Source organism: Vombatus ursinus, unplaced genomic scaffold (genome assembly GCF_900497805.2).
Source record: "Vombatus ursinus unplaced genomic scaffold, bare-nosed wombat genome assembly UNPS02014773.1, whole genome shotgun sequence".
Lineage (NCBI taxonomy): Eukaryota > Metazoa > Chordata > Mammalia > Diprotodontia > Vombatidae > Vombatus > Vombatus ursinus.
In genome coordinates, this window is record NW_020954551.1 from 35,017,006 (window position 1) to 35,044,322 (window position 27,317).

At 40.3% G+C, this 27,317-nt stretch overlaps 1 protein-coding gene across 1 annotated transcript in view; it reads left to right on the forward strand.

Annotated features, from left to right (window-relative positions):
• The window catches only part of SLC6A11 (solute carrier family 6 member 11), a 171,229-nt gene that overhangs the window by 69,684 nt on the left and 74,228 nt on the right, over nucleotides 1-27,317 (forward strand). The window lies entirely within an intron of this gene.

Sequence of the window (27,317 nt, forward strand, 5' to 3'; positions counted from 1 at the left end):
GCTGAATTCAGTGGTGAAAAATCTGGGTATTTTCCAGCATCAGATGGCTAGTAAGTGTCTTAGGCAGTATTTGAACTCAGTTCTTCTCAACTCCAGGTATAATGCTCTTTCCGCTGGACCCCCTAGTTGCCATACAAGATAAAAAACAGTCTCTGATCACAAGTCCTCCTTCCACTGTAAGAGAGACAACACCTACGAAGACAAGTAAATATAAGATAATTTGAGGCTGGAAAGAATACCAATAACTATGGGGGAATCAGTTCTTGGGCATTTAGTTTAACTAGATGTGATCATACCTGGAAGCCAGAGAATGAATAGGATTCATTTCAGTTCAATTCACTTCAGTCAAATTAGTCTCCTTCCAATCCCTCCCTTTTCCAGTGCACCTTCAACTAAAATAATCTTCCTGAAGTACAGGTCTAAAGATGCTATTCACCTGCTTAAAGACTTTCAAAGGCTCCCTCTTGTCTCTGGAATGCAAATGCAAGCTCTGCAGCCTGGTATTTCCAGCCCCTTGTAGTCTGACTTCAATCTACCCCTGCAAACTTAGTCTTCCTTTCCTGCCTTCCAGCCCATCTCCACCCCTTTATATAGGCTGTGCCCATGCCTAGAACACACTCCCTCCAGATCTCTGCTTCTGAATCCTGATCTTTCTTACCTCTAATTTTCGACTTTGTTTTGTGTTTTTCATTGCTTAGAATGTTGCTCCCTGCATGGAAAACCTCCTCACTTCTCTACCTCTATTGCATCCCACCAATCTCTCAAGTCTCTGGGAAATTCCCACTGTCACCATGAAGCTTGTCATCACTATTTCAGTCCATGCTGATTCTTCTCTGAATTCTTACATTTACTGTTAGCCCTGTACTATCTAGAGCCCGGCTCTTCTCTCATTGCTTCATATATCAACCCTGTCTTGCCAGATAAACTAGAAACTATTTTTTAAAATAGAGGTCCCTATAGCTGACACTTCTAAATTTCCAGGGTTCCCAGGATGATGATGATAAGAAGAAGAATACAGAGTTTTAAGTTTTTCAAAGCACTTTCCTTAAAATAGACCCATCAGGTCAGTACTGTATGTATCATTATCATCAATTTTTACAAATGAGGAAATGGAGGCTTGGAGGGGTTAAGTGACTTAACCACAGCCACAGAGCTAATAAGATACTAGAGAGGGGATTTGAAGCCAGGTATTCTGATTTCCAAGTCCAGCACTATCTACTTCATGCTATAGACAGTAAAGGGTTGGGGGCCATTCATTTTCACTCACCATGTTGTCTGTATTGTCATAGATATTGCTTCATTGAACAGCTCCATCCTTCACTCTGACTTCCCTGCACACCCTCCTACTCCCATCTGGTCTTTAATGAGTGAATATCCCTTTTAGAATACTGTGGAAATATTAAGCCAGAAAATAATTCATTCTAAATTATACTTATAATTGAAAGTCACATACCGAAATGTGCTGAGTTCCATGACTCTGTGTATGTGCTGATCTATCTCATGCAAAAAGCAAGCAATAGGTAATTAGACTGATAAAAATCAAGAGAGAGGCCTTTTCAGGTCTCTGGCAGCATGCTATAGGAAAGTATCTTGCATATAGTTGGCACTTAATAAACGTTTATTGAATGAACAAAAGGAAAAAAGCTTGCAAACCTAGCTCTGGACATTATTTAGCTTTGTGAGCCTGGGTAAGTTATTTGATTCCTCTGAGCCTCAGTTTCCTTATATTTCGAATGGGAATGAAAATACTTAAATGACTTGCCTAATAGGGGTGTTCAAAAGAAAGTTACTTTGTAAACCTTAAATTGCTGTTGAGGTAGGAATTCCTATTTCCTAATTTCTGGTGCCTTCTATCAGCCACTGCCATCACCACCTCTTAATTAAAAGTAGTAGAAGATTTTTGAGCTCAAGAAAATCTGTTTACTGACCTGAGTTCAGAAAGAAAGAAATAGAAATCCTCTTGGAATCTGAAGTGCTGTCCAAATATCTCAGAACTCTGTCTTTATCAAGTCAATTGCTGAACTGTTGATAAGATCCGAAATGATTAATTCCATCAGGCCTTGAGACCATAGAAATAACCAACCTGTAATATGGTGGTATCGAAAGCTCACTAATCCCTAGACTACTGGGCTAGATGGACTAAGAGTCTGATTTTTGTGAGAGGCCTAAGTTTCCATAAAAATAATAGCTGACATTTCAGTATTTAGGGCTTTCAAAGAACTTTCTTCACAAAAAGCTAATGGGCCAGGTAGTAGGTATTAGCATTCCCATTTTTTAGATGAAAAAATTGAGGCTTAGGGAATATCTTGACCCTTGATCACGCAACCTGAGTGCCTTGACTCCAATTCCAGTGCTCTGCCCCATGCTGCCTTATATCACCTTAACATCTTGCCTTTGGTTAAGATGTTACAATTTATTATCAGATGCTTTCACACCCTTTGTTCCATTTTATAGATGAGGAAACTGAGACCCAGAGAGTGACTTACCCAAGTCACCCAGCATGGTAGGACAGAACTAAACCTAGAAACAAAGTCATACTTCTCCCTATTGGAATAGCTAAAGAGATCCCATTGGACCATTATAATTCCCCTTTATCCTTTTCTAAAGCTAAGTCATGACTTGAGCCCCAAATCTACACCAGTGTCACCAGTTAGAAGCCCCAGCTAACTCCGAAACCTTGGGTTGCTGGTTTTGGAGAACATGTTCAACTGATTCAATGAATGTAACCCATCAGGGCAGCAAGTATAAGAAGATAATATATGCAAGATCCTTTGCAAATCTTAAGGTACTATATTTATGAATGTTATTATTGTTACTATTCTAAACAAAAATATTTATAAAGCACTTTGAGGTCTACAAAGCACTCTGCATATATTAGCTCATTTAATCCTCAAACAGCGATGTGAAATGGGTATTATTATTACCTCTGTTTCACAAGTTAGAGAACTGAAGCTTCATTCTCAGTGAAGCCTAATGGCATGATACCTGGAAAGTCATTGTTAAACTCCAAAGCTTTATAGAAATAGCAAAGATTGTTATTGGGCTTTTTGTAAGAGGCCAGTGATTTCATTGGTGCAAGGGGCATCTGTTCTTAGTGAGAGACTAAGCAACTTGCCAGGTGTCACATGGCCAGGATATGGTAGAGATAGGCCTTGTACCCAGGTCTTCCCCACCCTGGTGCTAGCTCTCTATCCACTACTCTAGGCTGCCTCATATTGTGGTTATTATTGTTGTTATTTTTATTTTGTTGTTGTTCAGCCATTTTTCAGTCATGTCTGACTCTCTGTGACCCAATTTGGGGTTTTCTTGGCAAAGATACTGGAATGGTTTGCCATTTCCTTTTCCATTTCCTTTTCCAGCTCCTTTTAAAGATGAAGAAACTGAGGCAAACAGGGTAAAGTGACTTACCCAGGGTCACATAGCTAATAAGCATCTGATGTCAGATTTGAACTCAGGTCTTCCTGACTCCAGGCCTAGCACTCTATACACTATACCACTTAGCTGCCATTTTATTTATTTCACCTTGCTTCTAAACTTGGCTCATGCCAGAGCTTGACCTAAACTCTCTGGTTATGGAGGAAACAAATTTTCTATATGTTTTCTGATTCCTTCCTATAGTCAGACAGATTGACCTTCCTTACCAAACCATGCTTTTTATTTAGAACCATTTAATTATAGCTTGCCCCTCGTTTCTTTTGTGGCCTTGAAGGCAAAGGAGATGGCCAAGGGCTAGTCTTTAGCTTTGGAGCCCAGTGGCTTCTCGCAGCACAGGTTGCTATGCTGACTATAACGGTGGCTTTGGAAATGGGTAAAGGCCTGTTACGGCTCATGGAAACACTCTTTGTATACCCAGAGGCATCAATCTGTTGGCTGCTCCGATACCTGTGGCTGTGCCTGAACATGTGACCATATGATGGAGTAGAGCATGCTGACCTGCTCTGTAAGTTTCCATCTTTGCCACAGAATGTATGGGGCACCTGGGGGGAGGGGCAGCCAGGGTTCTCCACTATGGGATGTGGCCCATTTCCTCAAGTACCTTATCATATAGCTGGGAAAACCACATTGTCCATGGATCTCATAGCCCTTGTATTGTTCCTGTACACTCATACTATTTGAATTTGGATGCTATTTATCTGCATGCCTGTGTTATCTTCCCTCCTGGGTTACCAGTGCCTCGAGGAGGACAGAGATCAGTAATTGTGGATCCTTGTATCTCATCTAGTGGTACAAAGCACGCTCCACACATAGAAGGCATTTTGAAGTGTTTGTTGAATGAGTAAGCAAATGATTTGAAAGATAGCGACTCTCCAGGGCAGTTTACTGTAAGTGTCAAGTGACCAACAGGGATGAGCATAGTTGACATCTATGGATTTTAGGTTTTCAAAGCATTTGATAGACCTTGACTCATCTGAGGCTCACTACAGCCCGGTGAAGTGAGTACTCCAAATTATTATTATCATCCCCATTTTACAGAAGAGGATGGTGAGGGCAAGGGAGATCAAGTAAATTGCCTATGATCCAATAGCTAGTAAGCATGGAAGGCAGGATTTGAATCCTAGCTTCTCCTGACTCCACATACAGCCTGCTTTCCACTCTGCTACAGTGCCAAGCTAATGGGTCTGGTAATAAGGTCCAAGGAGTTAGTTCCTTATAATAGGATGGGTCAGGAAAGGCTTTAAGAAGGAGTTAGAACTTAAACTAGGATGAGTAGAATGTAAAGAGCTGAAGAGGAAAGACCGGGGATTTCCTATGTGAAGTTCAGCAATTTGGAAAGGGGTGGATATGCAAAATGACCGACTACTATTGGCCCAGACTGAGATGGGTAACTATGCTGATGCCTGAAGAATATATCAAGATCTGGCTGACCAGTGGATGAAGGGAGCCCAGGTGTGGTTTGAAGGTGGGAATGGGGATGGAGAGAGAAACAGAATAGACAGAGGAGGGGGCAAAGGAGAGAAGAAGAGAGAGAGGAACAGAAAGAGGAAGACGAGAGGAGACTGGGAAGAGGAAAAAAGAGAAAAGACCAAAATAGGAAGGGAAAGAGGAATGGGGGAGAGGAAAAAGAGGGAGAGGGAGAGAAGAGGAAGAGATGAGAAGAAAGAAAGAGAGGGAGTCAGGAGAGAGAGAGAGAGAGAGAGAGAGACAGAGAGAGACAGAAAGATTTTTAAAAGCTAGGTGCCAGTTGAAAAGGTAGCTTTCTTTCAGTCATTTCAGTCGTGTCTAACTTAGAGTGTGTCCAACTTTGATAGCTTAGAGACTCCCAAGAACTAGGTTTAGAAGGTCGATCTCTCTGATTATAGGAAAGAATCAGAAAACATATTGAAAATTTGCTTCCTCCATAACGAGAGAGTTTAGGTCAAGCTCTGGCGTGAGCCAAATTTAGAAGCAAGGTGAAATTAAGAGGATTATTCTGCATTCTCAGACAGTCTTCTCAGACTGAGAATGATCTGGATTTCATCTGTATACTTGACTGTTCAAAGGATTCAAAAAGGCCACAAGTTGTGAAAGCAGACATGCTGTAGAACAAAGTGGTGTCCATAGACCAGGACCCCAAAGGCTAATGGCTTCATCTCTAATTTGAACCATTCATACCTGCTTCATGAAGTAGCTTCTCTCCATGTCCATAGAAATAAATTAGGCAAATGACCTAATGGGAGGGAGGAATAGAGAAAAATGGTTTGGGTTTGAGTGACTGGATAGAGGCAATTGGAATTGAAATTTTATCAGTCAAATAGGACAAATCTGGATTCTATAACTATTCTGTGTTCCTACAATTACATACTTGTATAACCATGCAGGGAGTAGCCTCTCTCTTTCCTCTCTCTCCTTCCAAAACTCCTTTTCTTAGGTCACTCCAAGCTTCAACCCCAGCCCCAAACCAGGAGGTATTTCCTTGGCCAAGAGATGACCAAAAACTCAAAATCCCATTAATCTATGAGGGTCCAGGCCCTGTCTCCTGAAAGCAGAGCAGCAAAATCATGTCTCTTTCCTGCTTGTTCCTACTCTATACTTCAAGAAGGCTGGATGTAGTGTTTGCTACTATTAAATGTCACATTGTTAATACGGTAGGGGTTATTTAGAGAGGGTTGTTGGAGAGAGTATTTGAAGGGTTAGAACCAGAACAAGAGGCCTTCAAGTGTCTTTTTGGTGCTAAGTGATTCCTGAGCTGGAGTCCTCAAGCTATGTCCTTGAGATCGAAGCCTGGGCGGGTGCCTCATCTCCTTAACCGGTGGCAGCAAAGGCAGGAATCTGACATGCAAGCACACAGATAGTTCTCATTTTGCTTTTTGACAGAAACTCCTGACCCTTTATTTGTGCTCTCAGATTACTTTATAAAAGAGGAGAAAAAAATTCCACTCACACTTTTTCTTGGGTTTAGGGGTGAAAATTTTCCTTTAATCCTTGGGACTGGGTCTGGGAGAGAGAATAAATGGCATCCATGGTGTACAAGCTAAATCCAGGCAGTATCTTACTATAGTGGAAAACTCCCTGGCTCTGGAGTCAGAGGACCTGGGTTTGAATCCCACCACTGGAGCTAACTTACCACCTCTGTGACCTTGGGCAAATTGCTTAACCTCCCTGGGCCTCAGTTTCCTCATCTGTTAAATGAGATGGGTTGGACTAAAAGGCCTCTAAGGTCCAATTTAGATTTAATTCCATACCCCTATGAATCTATGGTCATTTGATGCCAACTACTTTCCCTCACACAGAATATCAGCTCCCAGACACAGAACTCTACCTTGAGTATTTCCATCTCAGTGCATTTTCTCAAAGGAGAAAAAAAAAAACCAGTCTGTGATACCTCCCTTATCTGCTAGCATTTTGTAATAAGAAATTGAAAAATCCCTTCATGGAGACTTACGGCTTGGCCGTGTCCAAGGTCTCCATGGGGACATCAACCTCATATTCCAAAGAGGGATGGATGATTGTTTCAGAGCATCATCAAGAAAGATGACCAGGCATGATCTGAAAACCATAAATGAGAGCACAGCACACTGGCGTGGGTGATATCCAGTGATGACCATCAAGCTGATTATTGCTCCTGAGTTGTTTCTTTTTTTAGGCACCTTAATAAGGGAGTTCAGCAAAAAATCAATAGGCTTTGACGTGCAAACAAAGACTGGCCCAGTCATTGAAATCAAATGCAATGCTGCATCAACCATTTTGCAACGTAACAAATGAGATTGTAAAGATGGTTTAGGATCGAGTCAAAGACATGGATGGATACACCTTAATTATTTTGTTTTGCAGGTTGAAGTGACATTAAAGTTAGCCAGCTAAATTCTCAGTACTTCCCTCTATCTATCCCACAGTGTTTTCATTAAGAATATCTGTGGCCCAGTGAACACAGAAGTCTTTCCAAAATTAAGGCCCCAGTAGCCATAGGTAAACACATTCAAGTATACTCTGCCTTAAAATACAAATGAACAACAATCTTTCCATAGATCCTGTTACTCCTGTGACTTGCACTTGAACTCAAGAAAATTTGGGTTCAAATCCTATACCCCACATGCTAGGTGATCATGGGCAATTCACATAGTATCCATAAGCCTCAATCTTCTCATCTATGAAATAGGATAATGCCTGTAGTAGAGAAGCAACATGGCACAATAGATAGAGTTGGCCTCCAAGTCAAGAAGAATTGTATTCAAATCCTGCTTCTAACACATATTAGCTGTATGACCCTGAATAAGTCACTTAACCTCTCGATGCTCTAAGCAGCTCTCTAAGACTACAAGTTGCTGTGATTGTGACAATATGTGCTGGTATAAAGAGTTTCATCACCTGGGAGTTCCTTATGGCCATAAACTCTCAGGCTCAATCTCTATCTCACCCTATCCTTAAATCTGTAAAACCTACTCATGAGGTTGTTGCAAGGACCAATACATGAAACTTCTTGTTCCTATTATAAAGACATTATGATCTGGCAAATAGATCCTAGACCTGGAGTCAGCATGCCCTGGGTTCAAATCCTGCCTTTGGCCTTAGTTAACTAGGTGACAATGGGAAACTCTTGTAGTCTTTCTGAGCCTTAGTGCCTTCAAATATAGAATATGGATAATAAGACCTTTTAATAATAAGGCTACCTCTTAGGGTTGGGGATGCTTATAAAATGCAATATAGATGTCAGTTGTTGGCACTGTTCGCTTCCCCATCAAATTTCTTGAAAGACCTGACTCTACTTCTTCCCAGCTCCATCCTTTCTCAACTTCTCACAATATGGCTTCAATCCCTGCCATCCAACTGAAATGGCAATTTCAAGGTCACCAGCAGCCTCTTAATCACCAAATCCAGCATTCTCTTTTCAGACCTTACTCTCCACAAACTCTCTTCAGTACTGGATGTGAATGATGACCATTGCCTCCTTGCTTGGCTATTTCTACTCTACTCTCTCCTACTTCTATTTCTCTGGCTGTGCCTTCCCTATTTTCTCTGATGGAACTTCTTCCTCTGCTCCTCTAAATTTAGGCATTCTGAAGTATTTTGTTCTTTTCAATTTGTTTGTTTTCTCCCTTGCTGATACCACCTGTCATTTCAACTATAGGATTGAAACAGAAATCTCTGTTTAGAGTTGCAGTTTCATCTCTGTAAGCATCTTCACCTGAATGTCCTGGAACAAACCTTCACTGAAAATATGTCCAAATACACTATCTTCATCCTCAACATTTTCCTTCTCCTTACTGACCAATTCTTGCTGAAGTCACCAGAATCTTTCCAATACTTGTCTTGAAATTTCAGAATCATCTCTGAGGCTTCCTCTTCCCTCCACCCAAAGCATCCAGTCATCAGTCACTAAATCCTGCTGATATCAACTTCATCCTTCTCCCACTCTCAATTGTCACTGACGCAGTCCTAATTCAGGTCCTTTTCATTAAATGAAAATGAATTATTGTCTATTAGCTGGTCTTTCCATTTCTAATCTCTCTTTACTTTTCCATCTACTCTGGATATTTCTTATATTTGTTATGTTATCTCCATGTTGTCTCCCCAACACTAGAATATGATCTTCTTGATGGCATGGACTGTTTCTTGCCTCTCTGTGTATCCCCAGCACTTACCACAGTGCCTGGAACATAATATATCTTGTAAATGCTTCTTGACTGACTGACCAACCTTTCTGTATCCTTCACACTGCTGTTAGATTGATGTCCATAGTGGGGGCAGCTAGGTGGCGAAGTGGATAGAGCACTGGCCCTGGATTCAGGAGGATCTGAGTTCAAATCCAGCCACAGACACATAACACTTACTAGCTGTGTGACCCTGGGCAAATCACTTAACCCCATTGTCTAACCCCACCCTCCAAAAAAAAAAAAAGATTGCTGTCCATAAAGCCCTGCTCTGCTCCCATACATCCATGACCAGAAAACTGTAATAACTCCCTATTTCCTACCAACTAAAGCCCAAATTCCTTAGCTAATATTCAAGGTTCTCCAAAAATCGCCCCTCAGTCTACTACTCCTTTTTTTGTCCCCTTATGGCCCAGGCATATCAAGTCAAGTCAATAAGCATTTAGCAAGTGACTACTATACATAGCCTGGACCCTTCTGCCTCTATCTCTTTGCTTATGCTATTCTTTCTGATTGAAATGCCTTTCTCCTAGTCATGCCTACCCGTCCTTCAAGATCCAACTCAGATGTCCCTGCTTCAATATGACCATCACCAAGCCCTTTGGGCAGAAGTAATCTGTATCTCTCTTGCTCATACTTATTTCCATATGTTTTATGGGCAAAAGAAGCAACAGGACTTAGTAGACAGAGTTAGACATAGAATTGGGAGATCTAGGTTCAAATGCCAACTTAAACACTTATTAGGGCAAGTCACTTAATGCCTCTGAGCCTCAGTTTTCTCATCTGTAAAATGGAAATAATACTTGCTCTATTGACCTTATAGGTATTGTGAAGAAAGACTTTTTAGCGAGGCAATTGGGGTTAAGTGATTTGCCCAGAGTCACACAGCTAGGAAGTATTATGTGTTTGAGGCCGGATTTGAACTCAGGTCCTCGTGACTCCAGGGCCGGTGCTGTATCCACTGTGCCACCTAGCTGCCCCAAGAAAGCATTTTAAAAACCTTAAAGAACAATTTAAATGTGAGTTATTAGTATCAATTTCTCCTAAAATATTATTACGGTAGAAAGAGGTGACATCATGTATCAGAGTGTTGGACTTGGAGTCAAGAAGATCTGAGTTCAGATCTTGCTTCTGACTCTAACTGTATGACCTTACCAAGTCTCTAAATTTCTCTGAGCTTCAGGCAACTCTCTAAGACTATTGATTACCTAGGGGCTGTGATCTACCTTAGTGGTGGGGGTGAAATCAGATGCATGTGACCAAATTAAAGATAGGGATGGATACTCTTTAATTACCTTGTCTGTTTGGCAGGTTACAGTGACATTTAAAACTTAACCAACTAAATTCTCTGTTGTTCAGTCATTTTTCAATTATGTCCAACTCTTGACCCCATTTTGGGTCTTCTTGGCAAAAATACTGGAGTGATTTGCCATTTCTTTCTCTAGCTCATTTTATAAGTGAGGGAGGAACTGAGGCAAAAAGATTAAGTCACTTGCCCAGGGTCACACATCTAGTAAGTGTTTGTGCCTGGATTTGAGTCTTCCTGACTCTCAGCCCAGCACTGTATTCATTGTGCCAACTAGCTGCCTCCCAAAATTCTCAGTACTTCCCTCCATTTATCTCACACTTCCCATTAAAAATATCTGCAGTCTAGTGAACACAGAAGTCTTAATGGATAAACTAAACTCATGAAGGAAAAGATTCTCCATAGCTCTAAGCACAGGAATTGGAGCAGAGGTCATAGTGGTAATAATATATATGTTAAAATATATTTTTAAAGGTAAGGAGGACGTTGAGGTTTATGAAGCACTAGGAGTCATTCAGCAAGTGATTAGAAAAGGAACGGATTTACCTAATGATATAGCCATTGACTTTCTCTACAACCCCCCTAGGCTTACAATACTTTACTCCTTTTCTTGCGTCTGTAGGCCCTCACTCCTTCTTCAGGCTCTTTCCCTTCCTCATAGGAACACTGTAACAAACACTAGATTGGGTGCTTTGTGGTCAGGGACCGTTTCCTTTTTGTCTTTATATCTCTAGTACCCTGGTTCAGTGCCCAGAACATTGTAGGGACTTAATAAATGCTGAACAAACCCCCAACTTTTCCACATTTAGGAAAGCATAGTCCCTGCCGAGTTAAACTACCCTGAGCAAGCTCTTCCAGGCTCCAATCGTAGGTTCTTAAACTGTGCTTTGTAAAGAAAGACTATCTTCCCCAGGGATGTAATTATTGCTTTAACAACTCTCAGCCTTCCCACCTTTGTTGAAGTTCTCCAGAGGCCATCTGTGCTGAACTGCAGCCTCCAGAGATCCATTCCAATCAATTTCAACAAGCATTTATTACGCATCTATTTTATTAGGCACTGGCAGACCCAAGGGATAGAAAGACAAAACAGAAAAAAGCCCCTGCCCTGGAGGAGCTTATATTCCTCCAGGGAAATACATTAAGTAAAATGAGTACATGCTTGATAACTTCAAGTGGGAAAAAGCTCTAATAACTAAAGATATCTGAGGAGGCTTGCTGTAAAGGCCTGCACAGGATCTGAGCCTTGAAAACTAACATTCTATCAGTTGGAGTTAAGGAGATAATGCTTTCCTGGCAGGGGAAAAACCTGTACAAAAGTGTGTAGGTTAGGTATGGAATGCTGAGTTCAGGGAGGAGCAAATAGGCCAATTTGGCTGAAAAACTGGATTCATGAAGGAGAGTGATGTAAAATAAGCCTATGGAGGTAGTCTGAAGCCAGATTGTGAAATGCCAACCAGAGAAATTTGTATTTTATCCTAGATAAGAACCACTGAGTATTTTGGGGCAGAGGAGTGACGTGGTCAGATTTAGACCTTGGGAAGATCAATTTTGAGGTTGTCTGGAACAGGGATGTCGAAGGTAGAGGTTATGTCATGATCCCAAGGGGTTAGGGTCACATGCCATCCTCCCTTTGACAGCCAGGTACAGAGCTTGTCTTCTACCCAACTATACCATCTCCTCATACATTCAGCCCCTTCCTGCTGCTGACCTTCACCAGAGGGTGGTTACAATCTATGACAGGGCACCAGCAGCTCTGCCGTTGTTTAAAATCCTCATTTTCCCAGGATCATGCCACCCTCCTCCTGGCCCCCTAAGTCACCTTGTAGGTGTGGCAGGTGCTCCAAAGAGGGGCAGGTTCTGCACTTCAGTGCAGTAGCCACTGAATATCTATTTTCATGGGACAGAATGACTCATATGAGATGAGTTGGGGTTAGACTTTTTTATATTATTTCCCCTTCTAAATACACTCCTTTTTCTGAACTCCCCTGTTTTTGTCAAGGGTACCCCCACCTTCCCAGTCATCCGGGTCAGAAACATTTGTGTCATTCTCTACTCCTCACCCTCTTTTGTTGTTGTTCAGTTATTTTCAGTCCTGTCCAACTCTTTGTGACCCCTTTTGGGGTTTTCTTGGCCAAGATACTAGAATGGTTTGTCATTTCCTTCTCTGCTCATTTTACAGATGAGGAAACTGAGGCAAGCAAGATTAAGTGACTTGCCCAGGTCACAAGCTAGTAAATGTGTAAGGCCAGGTTTGAAATCAGGAAAGTGAGTCTTCCTGATTCCAGGCCTGGTACTCTATCTACTGCACCACCTAGCTGCCCTATGTTGATAATTCAGTTGCCTTTTTTCAATCATGTCTGAATCTTTGTGATCCCATTTGGGATTTTCTTGGCAGAGATACTGGAGTTGTTTTCCATTTCCTCCTCCACTCATTTTACAGATGAAGAAACAGAGGCAAACAGAGTAAAGTGACTCATTTACCCCCCAAAACCATAGCTAATCAATGATAAAGTCTTATTAATTTTATCTCCATGACATCTTTCCTATTTGTCACCTTCCCTCTCTACTCACACAGCCACTGCCCTAATTCAGGCCTTTATCCTCTCTTACCCAAACTATTGTAATGGCTTCCTTATTGTTCTCCCTGCCTCCAGTCTCTCTCCTCTCCAATTCATCCATAACAGATCTGCCAAAATGATTTTCCTAAAGCGCAGATCTAACCACGCAACCCCCTAGCCAATAAATTTCAGTGACTTTCTATTGACTGTAGAATCAAATATCATTTAATCTTTATTGTATCATTTTTAAAAATTCGATTTAGTTTGTTTTATGGTGCAAAATTATTAGTAGATTTTGGCATTTACATATTTTAGAAATAAATAAATGTACTCATGTACCCTCCTTTGAGAGAGGCAGCATGGCACAGTGGATGACCTGGGTTCAACTCTCGCCTCTTACACTTACTAGCTGTGTGACCCTAGGCAAGCCACTTCCTATGAAAATTTCACTTTCAATGAAATCACATATCAAATCCCTATCCCCTAGAATGGTTAGTTAACCAGTATTGATGAAACACACTCCTGGACTAACCTCCAGGTGTCCAGTGGATCATCACATTGCAGAGCTCAGAGAGACAACCAATGTGTGCCTGCTCCCACTGAAAAATACAGGTGGTGGGGGAGGGAGAGGGCATAGGAAACTTTTTTTTTTTTTAACAAGAAGAGCACATGTCTCCACTTGTTGAGACATACATACATTCCTCCTCAAGGCATCTGGTACATGTGCAACTTTTGATTGATTTGCTAATTTGCATTAGTTGTTTGCCAGCAACCCCAGTGAGGACAGGGCAATCTCAGGACCTTGGCTAGCTCAATAGAAGAAATCTTGTTTTGACAAAGGTTCTTAGCTGACTTGGAGTTTTATTCTTAATGCCTCAAGAGTGTCTAGCTGGCCTTAGTCTTTAAAGCAGAAGTCCCTTGGTGCTCATGGACCTGGTTAATTTAACACCAACAATAACTGGCATTTATATAGCATTTTAAGATTTGGAAAGCACTGTGCAAATATCTAATTTTATCCTTGTTACTACTCTGGGAGACAGGCACTATTATTATCCCAATTTTACAGATGAGAAAACTGAGGCAAACAGGTTAAATGACTTACTCAGAATCAAACAGCTTAGGCAAAATTTGAACTCAGGTCTTTCTGACTCCCAGTCCAGTTCTCTGTCAACTATGCTATCTAATAATAACAACAATAAGGATAGGAATCAGACTTGTAATTTTTTTGGTATAGGGAACTCCTGGTTGAGAAAACTCCCCCTACCAATGCAGATTATCTTCTCTGTAACTCTCTCATGGTCTTGAAGTATTGCCTAGACCACTATGGTTAGGTGAGTTGCCCAGAATCACACAGCTAGCATAGGTCAGAGGAATAACTTGAAGTCACATCTCCTTGACTTCAAGGCCAGGCCTCTGTCCACTGTGCCTTGTTACTGCTCAATAAACAAAATCATGACTTCTTCAAAGGGATGAGGTGAAAGGAGCAATTGCAAAGTAGGAAAATGCCAGCCAGGGTGATATGTATCAGTGCCATCAAATTGTATTCTGATACCTGTATTCTAGTCAGTGTGATACAGCTGCTCCTAAGAGCAAAAGAAATAAATGAAATGGCATAAAACTGTGGGTTGACCCTACTCAAAACCATCATGATGACATGGAGCACAATGAAACAGGTGAAGTTCATTTGTAATCTGGTGAGCTTTTTGAGGGCAAGAATGAGTTTTTGCTTTTCTTTGTATCTCCAGTGCTTAGCACAGTGCCTGATACAGAGTAAGCATTTAACAAATGCTTGTTGACTGTGCAATTGATACCCCAAGAAGGCAAGGGACATTAGAATAAGTCAAAAACACTTGGACTCCAACCTGCTGAAAATATTCTGCACAGCTGGTATTGGCCACAAAAGTGAGCAAATCATGAATGCACATGAAAGGGAGTAAAGGCATAAATATTTTCATCACATGCCAGTTACAAAATTGGAACTAAATCTTAACAGTTATAGGCAAGGGTTTCATATTGCTTTTGGTCTGTGGTAGCCTCAGGTCACACAAAAATGTATTGAGAACAATTATAAGAAATAAATTTCATCCTGATTAGATGGGGGGAGGGGATGAAATCAAAGAGCTGTAAAAATCTGAAGAAAAAAGTTGGAGGATCTGACAGCTTTGAAAGTCTTCACTTAATACAAATTCCAGAAATTCTATCTAATTATGAAAAGGATGACAAAAAATGATATGCATGGCTCAAATAATTTTGAAGAAGAGATGGGCATCCTTAGACAGAAATTTCAAAAAAGTGCTTTTTTAGTTTAATATCCAGCTAATGGATACAAAACACAGTAACTTTAAAAGCTAGCATTTACTTTAAGTATCATAAACAAACTCATTCTTAGACAGTATTTGAAAGACCATGTGAAAAATATCTCAAGATCTTCACAATAACAGTATATGTGGTGGCTGTTGCCATGGTGAGAATCACAAGAAGGAAGGCAAAACCATTCAGGAATACTCCCAAGAACAATCATCAGCTACCTCCATGGCAAAAGCATTTTGAGAAATCTAGTAAAGACTTGTGGAGGGGAATTGAAAGATTAAGAGTCAGCTCATTTGTGCAGTAGGAAACTTAAATGTTGTATTGCCCAATTAAAAGGAACAAAAAATAAATGTATGGAATGGAATCTGGAAAAGAAAATTATAGCAGAAATTCTAGATTCTCATGGTCAGGAATTAAAAGCCAAAGTCAAAAGACTGATATGAAGGGTAAAAGTAACCCAAAGAACAACAACATTTCAACCCCAACCAGAAATTCTATTACAGGAGATTGAGAGGCAAAGAAATCATAGGAGAGAGAGAGAACTCTTGCAGGAAGAGGATATGAGAAATGCCTAATCATCTCTATGTTTGCCAGAAGGCGAGTACAACAAAAATGCAAGTTGAATCAAACAATAAATAGAAAGTGTTCACACCATTCATACAATTAACAACTAAACAATTATGTCAGCAGGGAGGGGGGTAGTGATTAGGTTCTCTGCAAAACAGGCCATATGAAATCCATAATTATTGGCTCAGATCAGGTGGTACATGATCACTACCAAAGTCCCAGATCCCTCCCAGATAGCAAGCCATATTCTACCTTTCTTTTTTAACATTTAAAAAAAAATTTGGGTTTCAAATTTTCTTCCTCCTTCCAGCCCCTCCCTCACCTTCTGAGAAGGCAAGCAATATGATACCACGTTAGCAGGAATGCACATGAAGGGAATTAAAGGCATGAATATTTTTGCATGTGTGCCAACAACAAAATTTGGAAATAAATCTTACCAGTTATAAGCAAGGGCTTCATATTGCTTTTTGTCAGTAGTAGGTTATATATGTGAAATCATACAAAGCACATGTTAGCCATGTCACAAAAAAAAGAAAAAGAAAGGAAATTATACTTTAATTTGCACTCAGAGTTCATCAGTTCTCTCTAGAGAGAGGGATAGCAGTTTTCATCATGAGTCTTTCTGAATTGTCTTGGATCATTGTATTGATCAGAATTGCCAAGTCTTTCACAGTTAATCATCAGTACAATATTATTGTTACTGTGTACAATGACTTCCTGATTCTGCTCGCTTCACTTTGCATTAATTCATGTAGATCTTCTTAGGTTTTTCTGAAACTATCCTCTTTGTCATTTGTTATAGCACAGTGTTGTTCCATGGCACATACGGCACAACTTTTTCAGTCATTCCTCAATTGATTAGCAATCTCCTCAATTTTGAATTCTTTGCCACTACAAAAAAAAGAACTACTAGAAATATTTTTGTGCATAAAGGTCTTTTTGTTTTTTCTTTGATCTTTTTGGGATATGGCTCTAGTGCTGGTATTGCCGTGTCAAAGAGTATGCAAAGCTTTCTAGCCCTTTGGGCATAGTTTTAAATTCTTCTCCAGAATGATTAAACTTGTTTACAACTCTACCAACAACGCATTCAGTCTACCTATTTTACCACATCCCTTCTAGCATTTGTCATTTATGATAGGTGTGAAGTGGTATCTCAGAAACATTTTAATTTGTATTTCTCTGCTAGTGAATAGAGCATTTTTCATGTAACTATAGAGAACTTTGATTTCTTCTTCTGAAAACTTCCTGTTCATATCCCTTGACCACTTGTCAATTAGGGAATGATGCTTCTTTTTATACATTTGACTATTTCCTACATACTTGAGAAATGAGGCCTTTATCTGAGAAACTTACTGTAAAAATTTTTTCTCACTTCATTGACTATGGTACCTTTTAGCAAAATGTAGTTTCCATGATGATCTCTCTTAATTAGGTCTATTTTTGCTTTGACTTTGTCTGAGATCATGATTGTTACCTCCTGCCTTTTTTACTTTAACTGAAACATAATAGATTCTGCTCCAGCCCTTTATTTTAACTCTGTGTGTGTCTTTCTATTTCAAGTGTGTCTTGTAAACAACATACTGTTGGATTCCAGTTTCTAATCTCTTCTGCTATCTGCTTCTGTTTTATAGGTAAGTTGATTCCATTCATATTCAGAGTTATGATTAATAACTGCATATTTCCCTCTATCTTGTTTTCTTTTGTTCATCCTTCCCTCTTTCTTTTTGTTCTATCCTCCTTAAAATAGATTTCATTACCCAACTGAATGTGTGTATGAATAATTTCCTTTTTGAAGCAATTCTAATGAGGGTGAAGTTCAAGCACTATTTGACACTATTTGACACCTCCATTTCCGCACCATTATAAAAGTTCTTCCCTTGTGTGCCTTTTTTGGCAAGACAATCTTCCCCGTTCTTTCTTTCCCTTTCCCCTTCTCCCAGTGCATATCTCTTTCTCATCCCTTTATTTTTTTTGAGATCATCCCAATGTAATCAACTCACACCCATGCTTTCTATCTATGTAGATGCCTTCTGATTGCCATAATAGTGATAAAGTTTTTAGGAGTTGCATGTATCATCTTCTCATATAGGAATGTAGAAAGTTTAAACTTATTGAGTCTCTCATGATTTCATGTTTGCCTTTTTATGCTTCTCTTGAATCTTGTATTTGAATGCCAAATTTCTATTCAGTTCTAGTCTTTTCATCAGGAATACTTGAAAGTCCTCTATTTCATTAAATATCCACTTCACCCCTGAAGGATTATACTCATTTTTGCTGGGTAGGTTATTCTTGGTTGTAATCCTAAATCTTTTATTTTCCAGAATATCATATTTCAAGCCTTCCTCTTCTTTAACATGGAAGATGCTAAATCTTGTGGGATCTTGACTATGGCTCCATGTGATTTGTTTCCTTCTGGCTGCTTGCAATATGTTATCCCTGACCCTAGAGCTTGGGAATTCATCTAATATTCCTGGCAGTTTTAATTTTGGAGATCCCAACTTTCTTAACAGGTGGCACCATGTACCTACAATGAAATATGAGAATTTCAGTGACCATAGTTAGATACCATTGGATTTCACTCTAAGGTTTACACAGCAAACATGGGTTTCTTCTAGATGGAGTCTATAAAATTACAAAGGAGGGGGTAGATAAGGAGATTGAGGAGATGCTTTCTTACAGATCACTTCTTTGGGACCAAACTTGGTTATTATAGTTTCTCAATGTTCATCTTCTATTGTTTTCTTGTTCTTTCCACTCATATTGTCATAGTGTTTGTATATGTTGTTTGCCTGGTTATACTTAACTTCATTTTGCATTGGTTCATAGAAATCTCCCCATGTTTCTCTGTATTTTTTTTGCTAGGTGGCTCAATAGATAGAGCTCTGGGCCTGTAATCAGGAATAACTGAGTTTATATCTAACCCCAGACACTTAGTCATTATATAAACTTGGGCAAGTCACTTAACCTCTGTTTGCCTCAGTTTCCTCCACTGTAAAAGGGGAATATAATAGTACCTACCTCACAGGGTTGTGAGAATCAAGTGAGATAATAAATGTAAAGTGCTTAGCACAATATCTGGCACATAGTAGGTACTATGTAAATGCTGCTTACAATGATGACAATGATGATAATGATACTTGTCATTTACTATAACACAGTAATACATTCCATTACATTCATGTACAAAAATCCATTCAGCCAGTCCCCAATAAATGGACATCCAATTTGTTTCCATTTCTTTGCTACCTCAAAAAGTGCTGCTATAAATATTTTGGTGTATATGAGGCCTTTCTTTTTGTCATTGACCTCCCTGGGGTATATGCCCAGCAGTAGAATATCTCAGCCAAAGGGCATTTTAGTCATTTGCAGAAACTGAAACTCAGAGATACTATGTGATTTACCTATGATCACAATCTAAAAAGAATTAAGGGGCATTTTTCTATAATGGAGGCATATCCTACTTTGAAGTTTTGATGCAAATATTGTAGGGTAAGGGGGCATGTAATCTAGCTTGATCTTGCTTTATATGGTTTTCTGTTTTCTCAGAGAGTCTGATAGGATCAGACCACAGGTGCAATCTCATCTAGGCTACCATTAATTTGTTATTTTCTCTCCCTAAACAGGGATTAGGGCCGAGTTCACAGCCAAGAATCTGTCTCTGTGACAGCTGGTGGGGAAGATACTTTTGGGCAGAGAACCAGCCAGGTTTGCTCATGATATAGGCAGACAGCTGTAAGGCCCACCCTGACTGCCTCTCTCCCAGAGAGTGGAGGCTGTAACACAAAGGTCCCCTTGTGTTAGAGACTCAAAAAGCCATGAAGAGTCTGGACACATTTGGGGGGATTTTCTCACTCTCTTGGCTCATATCCAGTACCTAGAAAAGCCAGAAAAATACATACTGGATATCTCTTGCAAGCTCATAACCCATGATCTTGTAGAAATAAAGCTCTTTAAAAGAAAGAAAAAAAAAATGACAGCCTAAAGCAGAAGAGCAAATAAGAAATATCCAGTGGGCAACCCTATCTGGGCTCTCCCACAGTTGTTTGCAGCAAGGTCCAGTTTATCCTCTAATGCAAACTTTCCTAGGTTTCCCCTCCACGGAAGGGGGAAAAATTTTGGCAGGGACAGTTTTGTCTTCCTTAGAGTCCTAGTAATGTGATATCCCCCCAGATCAGGAGAGCTTGACTTTGTGCCATGGATCCCTTGGGCAGTCTGGTGAAACCCACAGAGCCCTTCTCAGACTCACGTTTTTAAATTCATAGAACAAAATACGTAAACTTTTTTTAAAAAACCCAATTATGTTGTAATACAGTTATTAAAAACAAACAAACAAACAAAAACAACCCTCAGGTTAAGAATCTCTGCAAGGCTTTCCCTCGATGCAATTACTCTTTACTCTCTACATCTAGCCACACAAAAGTTTGCTCAGGGAATAGGATCCCCTATCAACAGTTCTAAGTTCAGATCAATCCATCCATTCATCAGCAAGCATTTATTAAGCACTGCACTGGGTGCTGGAGCTAGAAATACCAAAGTGAAACAGTCTGTGACCTCAAGAGTTTGCATTCTATCTAGACAATATGTCTAAATGTAAGTGTGTAAACAATAAATGCAAGGTCTTTGAGTGGGGAGGCAGTAGCAACTGGGAGATCAGGAAAGGTCTCATGTAAGTGGTGAACTTTGAAGGAAACTAGGTGACCATAAACATTGATTATGAATCTTGATAAAGGGTATAGTACTGTTCCGTGAGGTAGGTGCTATAAGTTTTAGGTCCCCATTTTACAGATGAGAAAACTGAGCTTGGGAGAAAGTAACTTGCCATAGTCACACTACTTGTAAAGAATGAAGGTGTTGATTTCATGACAATTTTCAGAGCAAGATTTAGAAAACAGGGGGGCTGGGAAAATGTACCCAGAGTGTTGGGGGAGAAAGTGACCAGGCCAGGGAAAAGATAAGGAAATATGGTGCTAGGAAGCTTAGTAAGCATGATGTCTGGTGGTCTAGTTTGGAGGGAGAAGCAGCTGGGTAGAAAATGGCTGGAAAAAGCTGTGTGTAAACCACTTGGCAAACCTGAAAGCACCATATGAATGTGAGCTTCATCATCATCATCATCATCATCAGCAGCAGCAGCAGCATTAGCATCAGCATCCTTTCTCCTTTTGACACCTGAAAAAGAAAGAACACTCCCCATTTTATCAGGGGTCATTCAAGCTACCGAAATCCTCCCTAATTAGCTCTCTCAGATATTAAAGAATCTCTCAAGCAATTGAAATGAATTGTTCATCCCCAGTTGGGAGGTGCAGGGGATAGAGCACTGGGCCTGGAGTCATGAAGACCTGAATTCAAATCCAGCCTCAGACGCTTACTAGCTATGTACCCTGGGCATGTCACTTAACCCTGTTTGCCTCAGTTTCCTCATCTGCAAAATGAACTGGAGAAGGAAATGGCAAAACACTCCAGTATCCTAGCCAAGAAAACCCCAAATGGGGTCACAAAGAGTTAGACACATCTAAGACAAATGAACAACAACAATATTCGTATCTCCCAAGCCTAGCTACTCTCTCTACCAGTAGCCAGTCTCACCTAAGAGCCCTATAGAGGAGAAGGGAACGAGAGTCTTCAGTTCATTTCCTCAGGAAATACCATTCATTTTGGTATCTGGGAGGAGAGCAGGTCTCAACCCCAGCTACAAAAACCCAGACTAACAGTTCTTCAGCCCTTCCTGAGTGTTCTCTCCCAAGTATGGCATCCAGTGCTGTGGTGCTTCATAAACACTATGAGGTGACTCGTTTCTTCATTTGTAAAATTGGGAGATTGAACTAGATGCCCTCTGATATACCTTCCAATACCAAATTCAATTAGTTATTTCCACAATGTCTACTATGAGTATTATTAGCCCCATTTTACAGATGAAGAAATTGAGGCTCAGAGAGGTTAGGTAATTTGGCCATGGTCACACAGTAAGGATCAGAAGCATGATTCCAACCCTGGTCTTCTGCTCCCAAATTCAGCACTCTATATCATAAGCCACACAGTGAAAGTCACTTTCTCTGTACCTCAATTCTTCTCGTGTAAAATGAGACTAAATGGAATGCCTACTAGAGATATAGGATCATGCCCTTAGAGTTAGATGGATGGGACCTCAGAGGTCATGGTATCATCCCCTTAACTTATTTTACAGATGAAGAAACTGAGGTCTAGAGTGGTTAAGTAACTTACCCAGGTTAAGAGAGGTAGTAAAAGGCATTTATTAATTGTCTACCATATACAAGGTAGAACTAAATCCTTTCCATCTTCAACTGTTCATAAGTATCCCTCATAGAATCCTAGTGCTTAAGAGCTGGGAGGAATCTTTGACGCCACCTTATCTGAGCCCTTCATTTCACAAGTGTGGGAACTGAGGTCCAGGAAGGGAGATTTATTTGTTCTAGGTGACACAGTCAATTAACAGCCCAAATGGGAGGCTAGAACCCAGGTCTTTCTAAACCCCCAGGATTTTTGACTCCCACCCCCAATCAGCTTTTGGAACTGTCCAGCCTAGAGAGTTCCTTCCATCGGTCAGTCAGGCTGCCTTCTGGACTCTGGAGCTGTGATTAGCTGGTTCGATAATTCAGAAAGCTAGCTTTCTAATTAGTTCCATTGTTCCAGCAACTTGGTGAGGACAGGCATGACTACTTTTTTGTGGCCTTCCCAAAGCTTAGACAACAACCCTGCTATGAAATCTCTGTGAGCTGGAAGAAGGGGGAAGGGGGAGATCACAATTCCAAGTATTGGTATGTAAATGAGCAATTAGGGTCAATTAAAACAGGATACAGTATAATTACCACCAATTGTGCTAACCTTTCTATTCACCCGGCCTTGACCTATGGGAAAGGAAAAGCCAACAATAGGAGAAACTCCTTTTTTTCCCCCAGGGGCCTGTTTGGAGCAGTTTACACTTCATTTAACTGGGACTCCAGGGACCAGACAGATTAGTCTGCAGGGTCAATTTTTCACCTCAGAGGACCTGAGTTATACCACTGGGCTGAGAGAGGTCAAGGTAAAGCCAGGCTTGAGGGTAACTTGTCAAAGACACCATTGTCTTTGCATTAAACTGTGCATGCATAATTTATCATAATGCTTGGAGTTCAAGGACTGGCTGTTAGGATACAGTTCCCGGCAGGGTCTCAGCTGCTTAGGAAATGGTGAAAGGATTTGGAGCTGGAAGGAGCCTTAGAGACCAGCTGGTCCAACCCTATCCTTTTACAGACAGGGAAACAGGTCCAGAAAAGGAAAGCAACCTTCCACAAGGCCATGAAGTGAGTAAGAAACTGATAAGAGGTTTGAGCCTAGTTCTTCAAACTCCAAATTCAAGCACTTTTTCCTATAGGAAGTCTTCTCTAGTCATTGGCATTTCTCTTCTCTTTCCCCACTTTCCAATCACCTTGTATTTATTTCATGTTTACTTGTTGGGTACATATTATTGCCCCCCAATAGAATGTAAACTTGTTGAGGGCAGAAATTGTTTCATTTTTTGTTCTGTATCCTCAACACCTAGTATAGGGCCTTGTATGCAATAGGAACTTAATAAATGTTTTTTTCAATTAAATTCATAGGATCATAGAATCTACCCTCACCAGTAGAATGGATCTGAGAAGCCACCTAGTTCAGCCCCCTTATATTTACATATCAAACCTTCAAGGTTCTATGGAACTCTTAATCTCTGATATTAAGATGCTGTGACTAGAGTAACTCTCCAATACTTCTTGGTGTGGCATGGTGCAAAAAGCACAGGATTCAGTGTTGAAAAGAATTTGGTTCCATTTTTAACTTTGATATTTGCTAACTGTATGACTCTGGACATCTATCTTCCTTTCTCTGAGCCTCCATTTCCCTATCTTTAAAATGGATTAGCAAAGGAGGAAAATATAGTGTTAACCTTTGGGTGCTGCATATTAATATTATTTTTTCTTATATTGCTCATTGTCTTGGTCAGGGAGATGCTGTTTCTGGTATGATAGAAACAGAAGTGTTTCAAGGAAGAAGGGCAACTGTCAATAAATAGCTATGACTTTGGGTAAGGCATTTAATCTTTCTGGGTTTCAATAAAATTAGGGGGCGAGACTAGATGATCTCCTTTAGGTCTCATCCAAATCTAACATTCCAGGATTTTAAATAAAGTGGAGGCTAAGGGATACAAGAGTGACACAGAGTACAGTAAACCCTCCCTATAACTTATGCCCTAAGCTCTCCTACATGACTTATGATTTTCTGTCCTACCTTTGAATCTTAACTTCTCCAGACTAAGCATCACCGGATCTCCAGCCAATCCTGCTATGGTGTGGGTTAACCCCATACTCCTTCCTAACTTCCCTGGCACTGTCCAGGGTACTACCATCCTCCCAGTCATCCAGGTTCTGGCCCTCCAAGTCATCCTCAATTCCTCACTTTCACCAATCCCTCATATCCAATCCATTGCCAGTTCTTATGCTTTCCACCTCTATAACACCTTGCTATCCATCCCCTTCTTTCCACTCACACAGCCATTACCCTAGTGCACTCTCTTATGACTTCTTACCTGGACTCAGAATTATCTCCTATTTGGCCTCCCTTCTTCAATTCCAGTCTCTACTTGACTGGGCCCCCATAGTGATTTTCTTAAAGATTATAGGTCTGAGCATGTCACCCCCCATACTCAATAATCCCTGGTGACTCCCTGTTCCCCCTAAGATCAAATATAAACTCCACTGTTCAAGACTGAAAGGCTTTACAACCTGGGCCCACTCAGTATTTCCAGCCTAATTATATTGATTTGCTTCATGTATACTGGAATCCAAACAAACTGGCTTTCTTATTCCTCACATGTGACAGTCTCATCTCATCCCATCTCCTGGCCTTTTCCCTGGCCCTCTCCTATATCTGCAATGTATTCATTCCTCACTCTCACCTGTTGGAAGCCCTGGTTCCTTCTAAGATACAACCTAAATGCCATATTCTACAAGAAGTTTTATTCCCTCCCTCCCAAAACAACCTAGTATTTATCTTTGTTTATATGTTTATATTTCTACATGTACCTTTTGTCTCTTTACTGTGAATACCCTTCTTGAGGGCAGAAATATTTTTCCTTTTGTCCCTGTGTCTTAGGTGCTTAGCACTGGCATGTAGCAGATGTTCAATAAATGTTTATTGAGTGATGGATGTAAGAAACAGGACCGGATCATGTCTTAGGGTTCATAGAATCACAGAATTTGAGATCTGATGAGATTTCAGCTGCTACTTAATCCAACCCATGCCATAAAAAGTTTCCTCCATAACCCACAAAACAAGGAGTCATCTAGTCTTTTCAAGAAGACATCCAGGAGTGAGGAGGAAGCCTACTCCTTCCCAAGGCAGCCAGTTCCACTTTGTGATTGCTCTAATTGTAACAAAAAAAAAAAAAAGTTTTTCCTGACATGGAGATTTAATTTATCTTTTTGTGACATCTATGAATACTCCTAGGGGTGCCCTTTAGCGCTAAACAGAACAAGTTTAATCCCTTTCACACAGCCTTTCAAGTACTTGAAGATAGCTATCATATCCCCATGTCAGAATCTTAATTTCTCTGGGCTAAACATCACCAGGTCCTCTATTCAATCCTCACATGAAATGGGTTGAAGTCCCTTCAATTGTCTGCTTTTCAATTTATTGATGTCTTTCCAAAATGGTAGCACCCAGAGCTGAACACAATAATTTAGCTGTAGTAAGACCAGAGTGGATTACAGGAGAAGTATCACCTCCTTATTCCTGGGAGTTCCTCTCTTAAAGCAACCTAAGATCTCACTAACTGTCTTGGCTGCCATATTTCATTTTGACACATATATAATACACAGTACCCTGAAGCCATAGCACATAATATTAAAATACACCACGTAGACTTTAGAGTTTACAAAGCATGTGCCTTACAACAATCCTGTGAACTAGTGTAGATATTATTGTACTTGTTTTATAAGTGAGGAAACTGAGGCAAGTAGGAGATTTTTTTTCAAGTCCTAGAAATAGAATACGTTATTTTGCATGTCAAGGCACAAAAAGCACTGCTTTCCTTACAATTAACTTTATGATGTAGGTAGTAAAATTATTGGAATCCCCATTTTCCAAATAGGGAAACTGATATAGGTTCACTGAAGTTAAGTACTCCATGGAGTAGAAGGAACACTAGACTTGGAGTCAAAAGGCTTGAAAGACATGAATTTTAGTTTCATTTCTGCTTTCACAATAATACTTTCTGCCTTCAAAATACTGTCTCACACACATGTACCTGCACACATGCACATGTGCACACACACACACACACACACACACACACACACACACACACACTGAATAGCGTCCTTAGGCAAGATGACTTTTCAAAAGTCATGTAGCAGAGCTGGAGCTACAAGTCAGATCCCCCAGTCTCCCATATCTAATATTCTTTCCATTAGAACATGGCATCTCTTATGGCATGAGTTATGGGTGGTGGGGGAGAGAATGGATCTGGCAGTCATTTTTCCCCTGTCTCTCTGAAGACTTGCCTGTGCTCTAGACTACCCAAGTGACCTTGAGCAAGTTACTTCCTCATTTTGGATCTTACCATACTTTAGAATTGGCAGTGCTGGTAAATGTTTAACAACCTACTTTTCAAAAATAAAAGTAAAAAATACACATGAGACACTTTCAAGTTTCATCCTCATCATTAACATTTTGTCCATCCCTTTTCTCAAATCTAGACGATCATCAAAACAAGCCGTGATGTGGAGCAGTTGTCTATCTCTGAGGTGTAAATGCTCACACTGAAAATTTAACAGTCTGCTTGTGTTTGAGCCAACTCCAGCATTCGCTGCCTGAGATCATAGATTTAGAGCTGGAAAGGACCTTAGAGAAAATATCCATTCCATTTTCCGGAGGAAAAACTGAGGCCCGGAGGAGTGTTTTCCTAACCCAAAGTGAATCCCTTTTTAGAATCCTGAATTTCCTGATCTGCAAAATGAGAGCATTGGTTTTCAAACTTCTTTTCAAACAAAGCTTCAGTGGAGTCCCCAGCAGTAAGATGATTTTAAATAATTTTAAGGTCAATGGTTCCAAGTTATAAAAGATGAATTTAGTCCTTTCCATTTCTAAGATTCAGTGTGGTACACACTGGAATAGAGTACTAACTGTGAGGGCAGAGACTCTGGGTTCAAATTCTCTTACCTCTGAATGCTTGCTAACATTTCACTGGAAATTTTCTCCATCTGTCATCCATGCCTGGAATGCTCTAGCTCCCCATCTCTATCTCCTGACTTACCTGGCTTTCCTCAAGCCCAAGCTAACATTCCACCTTCTATTAGAAGCCTTTCCCAATTCCCCTTTAATGGTAGCCCCTTCCCTCCATTGATTATTTCCCATTTATCCTCATTATAGCTCATTCATACATAGTTGTTTTTCTCCCCCATTAGATTGGGAGCTCCATGAGAGCAGGGATTGTCCTGTCTTTCTTTGTACCCCCAGAACTTAGCTCGGTGCCAGGCA